At 42.7% G+C, this 6,818-nt stretch overlaps 1 long non-coding RNA gene across 1 annotated transcript; it reads left to right on the top strand.

Moving 5' to 3' along the window:
* Positions 1 to 3,954: 3,954 nt before the first annotated feature.
* On the top strand, positions 3,955 to 5,775 carry LOC132210191 (uncharacterized). Its single transcript, XR_009446440.1, has 3 exons — positions 3,955 to 4,880; positions 5,208 to 5,456; positions 5,688 to 5,775. It is a non-coding gene; the product is annotated as an uncharacterized LOC132210191 (long non-coding RNA).
* Positions 5,776 to 6,818: the final 1,043 nt, after the last annotated feature.

The raw sequence follows: 6,818 nt of genomic DNA, 5'->3' as shown, positions 1-6,818 counted from the left end.
CCCTTAATAATCTTATACGCCTCAATCAGATCCCCTCTCATCCTTCTAAACTCAAGTGTATACAAGCCCAGTCGCTCCAATCTTTCAACATATGATAGTCCCGGACGCCATTCCAGGAATTGACCTCGTGAACCTACGCTGCACTCCCTGAATAGCCAGAATGTCCTTCCTCAAATTTGGAGACCAAAGCAGCACACAATACTCCAGGTGCGGTCTCACCAGGGCCCTGTACAGCTGCAGAAGGTCCTCTTTGCTCCTGTATTCAATTCCTCTTGTTATGAGGCCAGCATGCTATTAGCTTTCTTCACTGCTTGCTGTATGTGCATGCTTGCTTTCATTGACTGATGTACAAGAACACCTAGATCTCGTTGTACTTCCCTTTTACCGAACTTGACTGCATTGAGATAGTAATCTGCCTTCCTGTTCTTGCCACCAAAGTGTATAACCACACGTTTATCCACATTAAACTGCATCTGCCACGTATCCGTCCACTCACCTAGCTTGTCCAACTCACCCTGTATTCTCATAACATCCTCCTCACATTTCACACTGCCACCCAATTTTGTGTCATCAGCAAATTTGCTAATATTACTTCTAATGCCTTCGTCTATATCATTAATATATATCGTAAACAGCTGCGGTCCCAGCACTGAACCTTGTGGTACCCCACTGGTCACTGCCTGCCATTCTGAAAGGGACCCGTTTATCACTACATTTTGCTTCCTGTCAGCCAGCCAATTTTCAATCCAACTCAGTATTTTGCCCCCAGTACCATGTGCCCTAATTTTATTCACCAATCTCCTATGTGGGACTTTATCAAAGGCTTTCTGAAAGTCCAGGTACACTACATCCACTGGTTCTCCCTTATCCATCTTCATATGGACATGTTGCAGAACCTGTTGGGTGAGAGAAGTTCAGAAACAGAACAGCGATGGCTTCCTTCTGACTCGAGAGGGTCTAACTTTACTTTTTAATTGAAAAATCTTCAGGTTCGTTTATAGTTCTTCACGGAGTATGAATTGTTGAACTTATTCAGCTGCATGTGTACAATAAATTTCTTCAGATGTGAGGTCAAAGAAATTCAAAACTATTCCTCATCCTCCCTCAGACTTTCTCTCACTGTTAAGGTGCCTACTCATGGACTTAGGGGATCCAGGTACATGATTATTTGAAGTTTCCATCCCATTTAGACAGTGGTTAAACAGTCTTTTGGCACGGCAGCCTTCATTGCTCAATTGTTTCAGTTTAGGAGTTGGGAAGTCATATTGAGGTTGCACAGGATGTTGATGAGACCTCTTCTGGAATACAATGTGCGGTTTCTGTCACACAATTACAGGAGGCATATCATGAAGCTGGCGAGCGTTAAGAAGAGGTTTACCAGGATGTTGCCTGGTATGGAATCTTTGATTTATAAAGAAAGGTTGGATAGACTTTGACTTTTCTTGCTGGTGCTTAGGAGGTTGAGAGGCGGCCTGTTAGAAGTTCATAAAATAATGAGACATGTAGATAGTATGAATTGTGGTCGTCATTTCCCAAGGATGGGAGATTTCAAGACTAGGGGATGTTTCTAAGTTGGGAGGAGATAATTTAATTTTAAAAAATGCAAGGCAGAACTTTGCAGTGGCTGTGAACAAAGCAATGGCAAGTTCCAGCAGAGAAACAGGTGGCAAAGAAACAGGTGACAGTGAACCAGGCATGTGAGGGCTAATGTGTTTCGTTTGCCAGTGACATTCACTGCTTCACAAAGTGGAGAACGTTGAAGTGCAGCAGCGACGGTGATTATTTTGCAGGATATTCACCTTGCAAATGGTTTATCCGCCAGTATCCCTGATTACATCGCAATCGACAGGATGAAAGCTGCAGCAAGACGTGTGGAGCCAGTGGTGTAATTGATACGGCATCTGATTTTGAATTGGAAGTTTGGAATATTGTATCCTCTCTCACTCGAGTGAAGTTGACAGCTTTTCTACCCTTGCAAATTGACAGACACTCCCGAAGAGGAATGTCTGGCCAACGCTGTTTTTGTCAGGTTCCCAGCAGCTTAAGTGAATGGATTGCTGGGTTTTGGAAATTGAAAATTGAAATTAAAAGGTAAATGAGTAACTTGAGTGTGGGGCTACTTCAGCTCATTGTATATTTCATATCCCAGCTCATGGCAACAGTACCCATTGTCAGGAGAAACTGCATGTGTTCCACACAAAGCTGCCTTTTGCTGGGAAACCTTGTGTACAGCAGGAGAAGCGGCTAGAACACTGTGTGTATAAGACTGACACTGAGCCACACATCAAACGGTAAAGATAACAAGTAAAGTTGTAAACTTGCTCGCCCAGCTGGCTTGTTTTCGTTCAGACTTTTCGTCACCACGCAAGGTAACGTCATGAGTGAGACTTCCGAAGAAGCGATGTTGTTCTCCTCCACTTGAAATTTATACTGCCCGGTCTGTTCCGGCAACTTCTGTCATTTCGCATTCTGTTCTGTATGGGTTGCATATGGGGTCCAATTCTATTTGTTTGCCGACTGCATTATGGATTGAGAACCATGCCTCTAGGAATTCCCATGTGTGGCTATGTTTGGATTGCACTACTACGGTTATGTTGTCCCAGTTAAACTGATGGCCTTCATTATCCGGGTGTACTGATATTAGGGAAAGTTTGTCATGTCATTTTGCTGCCGGCTGATGTTCAAAATTAAAATTATCCGAGCCCCTCAAGGCACTGACCCGAGTTGTGATGTGCAAAGGACAACACACAAAGGAGGATCCTTGTGTGATTGATCCAATGTGATCTGTATGCCAGGGTAACAGTGAAGACTGGTCTTCAACACCCACATTGAACCTGGCTCCACTTGGCCTCCAGTCACCTCTCACAAACTACCATGGCACTTCACTTTTCCTGACCTCCCCTCTATTCTTGGTTTAAACTGATTGCACGCCAGGCATTTTCAGCTGGCATTGCTGCTGTGGAACTGTAACATGGAGTGAATCGATTTTGACTGATCAATGACATAATTCTCCTTCTCAAGATCAGTCAGTATTTCAGATTTATTACTTTAAATGATAACCATGAACAGGCTACGACAGTAAAGGCACTGAATCGTAATCTCTGGACCAGCAGGAAAGATCAGTTTATGGCACTCAGGACACTGTCTGATTCGGCCTTGCATTCTCCCAACCTTCTGCACATGATGCCCCTCTGCTCTGTTTCGGTTTTGTTACGTCTTGATATATAACAGTCTCCAGTTATCTATTCTTTTGTTATTTCCAATACATGAGACCCTCTTTCCCTGTCTCTGTGCCTGGCCCCACAGCTCAGTGGTCAGAGCACTGGTCTCAGAAACAAGTGGTTGTGAGTTCGAGCCTGTGATAGTGTTTGTGCATCCCCTGCTTCAATGGTCAAAAAGAGCCCTTTAAAAATTATCTGAAATTATAACAGTATCATTTCCTCCACAGGCCGGAAATATGTTTGAATTTCCACATTGCTGTTTGTCCTTCCACTTGAGGAGCAGCATTTGGAATGGCAGGAAGCAGCTGACATCAGTGATGTTTGGCTGGAAGTACAAGGTGAAGCAGGAAAACTGTAGGTGAGCAATGGGGGAGGAGCACAAACCCAGGGCATCCATCAAATACTTCCATTTGTTGCTGTGAATAGGTTCTAGTTTTGGAGTCTGGAATGGGACAATAGAGCCAAGTGAGTGAACTTCTGCTTTCTGGGGGTTGCTCTCTCCGAAAGCCTCTGGCACTCTCGGTGGAAGGTGTCCTTGTTAGTTTCCTTCTGTGGGTGAAAATGAGGGTCACTTCCCCGAGGGGGCATGGACACAGTCTTCCCACCTCAAACTTCAGTTTTGCTTGTTGGTTCCTCAAAGTGTTGACCCAGAAACCCGCACAGCACACACTTCATTGGGGAGACAATGGCCTGAGGTTGTTATCACTGGACACTTAATCCAGAGACCCAGATAGTACTTTGGGGACTTGTGTTTGAATCCCGTTGCAGCAGACGGCGGAATTTGAATTCAATACAAACCTGGAATTAAGCGTCTAATGATGAGCATGAATCTGTTGTCCTTTAAGGGAAGTAAACTGCCATTCTTGCTTACATGTAACTCCTGACCCACAGCAATGTGGTTGACTCTTAACTGCTCTCTGGACATTTAGGAATGTGTAATAAATATTACCCTAGCCAGTGATGCCCTCATCCCGTGAATGAATTTAAAAAGTACGTCAGGAATTCCTCCTGTATGCAATGATAACTGATTTGCTTTGCCCAATCTTTATGCAGACTGAAGTCACCTGACTCTTGAAGTCAGTGACCTTTCATCATAGTTAGAGCTCTCCCTTTCTGCTGGTGTCTTCAATTTCCTGTTTAGTGCCTTCTGCTAAAATTACCACACGAGTTAACTGGGGTGTATATACATCGACCACTGTCAATTTCTGTCCCTTGATGTTTCTAAACTGTACCCAGACTCCATTTCACCAGAACTAATATCCATTGTCATTACCATATTAATTTTATTCCGTAACCAGCAATGCTGACCTACCTCCTCCTTCTTGTCAGTCCTTCCAAGAAACTGAATACCCCTGGAGCCCAGCTTCAGACATCGTAGATATTTTGGTTTCTGATTTACCAAAACATCCTGGATTCTGGAAAAGTCTGAGTTCAGTAGAAATTAGCAGTTGTAACGCTGCTATGTAAGAAAGAAGGAGGAACAAAAATAAGGAATAAAGCCAGTTAACATTACTTCAATCAGTTGGGAAAGTGCTTAATAATGTCTCTTCATTAAGTATGTTTCAGCAATGCTTTTAAAACAAAAATCGTATCATCTGATTAAATCAACATGGTCAATCCAGAAGAAGACATTCCATGATGGAGACAGGGCAGTTGCAGGTAAGTTCAAGGTCACCCTGGGGCCATGCATGTTTGACAATTTCATTCCTTTTTGATAGTCAAACAAGTGAGGTCGCAAAGAGGAAACCAACAGCTGCATAACACTTGGATTCCCAAGAGGCATTTTGTAGGGTGTCACACTGGTGGCTAATAGATAAGATAAGGGCTCTGGAACTGAAGGTAATGTATGAGCATGAATAGAGAGTTGGTGAACATGCAGGACATAACAGTAAGTGTTGTTGTGACTGTGATGAGAGGAGTGCAAAGGATTCGAAGGTGAATATAAAGGTTAAGTTAACCTCAGGGATGTTTTTCATGGACTTTCAGGACAGATGAGACCATCCATCCTCTTGACAGCTGACCAGCCAGTCTGGCCACCAAATAAATTAATAGACATATTGGTCACATGTGGGCAGGCCTCCTGGTGCCTTCACCTCCATGGGCAATATACCAGGAAGGCTGTTCAGGGAAGATGGCGGAGATGGGAAACTGCATCCATGACATGATGCCCACGTTTACAAACAACCCCTCCCGACATGACAACCGCGCACATGGAGATGAAGTGGAAAACAGCAGGTAGCTGCTCGAACAGGTTTTGTGTTCTTTCTCAGGAAGGTTTTCTTTAAAAAAGAATAAGCCCACTGACATCACAATGGTTTGCCTGTGATGTCATAAACACAAACAAGAATAAACAGTAACTGCTGTGTGTCCTCACTTCATGTTGAGACAACGTGAGGTGAACATTGCAGTATTGTAGCTCTGCAGTTTCAAGTGCGCATCGCTTATTTCTTTTCTTTCCCTCATCAGTGTAATTAGAACTAACACTAATTGAAGCGGAGGGAAAGGAGCAATACCTTCGTGGTATCACTGTTGGTTGTGAGAAGAGTTTTGAGGTAATTTGAATTCAATATATACTGGGCACTATTTGTAAAGAAATTGGATTTTAGTACGAATTTCAAAGACGGGAAAACTGGAAAAACGATGTGAATTTGGGGTAACCCGATTGAATTAATGCGTGTATGTTGTGGGTCGCAATGGTTCCAGTACTTGCCAAAACCAAAATTATATTGGCCACATTTTTGTGTCCGCTCTTTGATGGAGCAAAATGTTTCTTCTGGTCTTTGCTGAAGGTGATATTAGCAGGAAAAATGTTCATCTCGGATGACCACAAGATCCCATTATCACAACAATTCGCAAAAAAAACAAGAATGGAATTCTCCCGTATAAATCATCTACTATTTATCCCTCAGTGAATGTTGTTTCAATGGAAAAGCTAATCATTACCAATTGTTATTCATGAAAACGTGCTTTCTGCACATTAACCAGTGCCTTTCCTACATTACAGCAGCCAAAAAATAGTATTTAGATGAAAAAGGCCCTTTGGGAAATCATTCCAGATGTTCAAGGTGTTGGATTAGAGAAAAGCTTTGTTGAGTTTCATTTTGAACTGAAGTATCTGAAGGGTGATGTCCTGGCTGCTCAGTTGACAAGTTAAAATGTTAAATTGTTGAAGGAAGACCAAGTAGACAGTGAAGGCGCAAATGAATATTTGACATATGTAATGAGGCTGAAGTCAGCATATTTTTTGGTCTAGTATTTAAGTGTGATTGTACTTTCTCTTTTCATGTTGAATTTGGTTTTTACTTTTATGGTGTTTTCATTTGTCTTTTAGGTTTGACGATACTTCACCTTTCTCATTCCTCAGACTCCAACCCACTTTGATTCTGAAAGGTATGAGTTATCATTAATTTTTCACAAAGCACAAGCTTCAATCCAGTTCCTTGTCTCCCTGTGTTCAGTCAGGCATCGACTCACTTATTCCAGACCTCACATGGAAATTTGCCTTTAGAGACAATGGGAACTGCAGATGCTGGAGAATCCAGGATAACAAAGTGTGGAGCTGGATGAACACAGCAGGGAACTGCAGCAGCTTGGCCT

Source organism: Stegostoma tigrinum, chromosome 11, assembly GCF_030684315.1.
Source record: "Stegostoma tigrinum isolate sSteTig4 chromosome 11, sSteTig4.hap1, whole genome shotgun sequence".
NCBI lineage: Eukaryota > Metazoa > Chordata > Chondrichthyes > Orectolobiformes > Stegostomatidae > Stegostoma > Stegostoma tigrinum.
The sequence above is the reverse complement of the archived record's forward strand: the minus strand, read 5'-3'. Positions and strand labels throughout refer to the sequence as shown.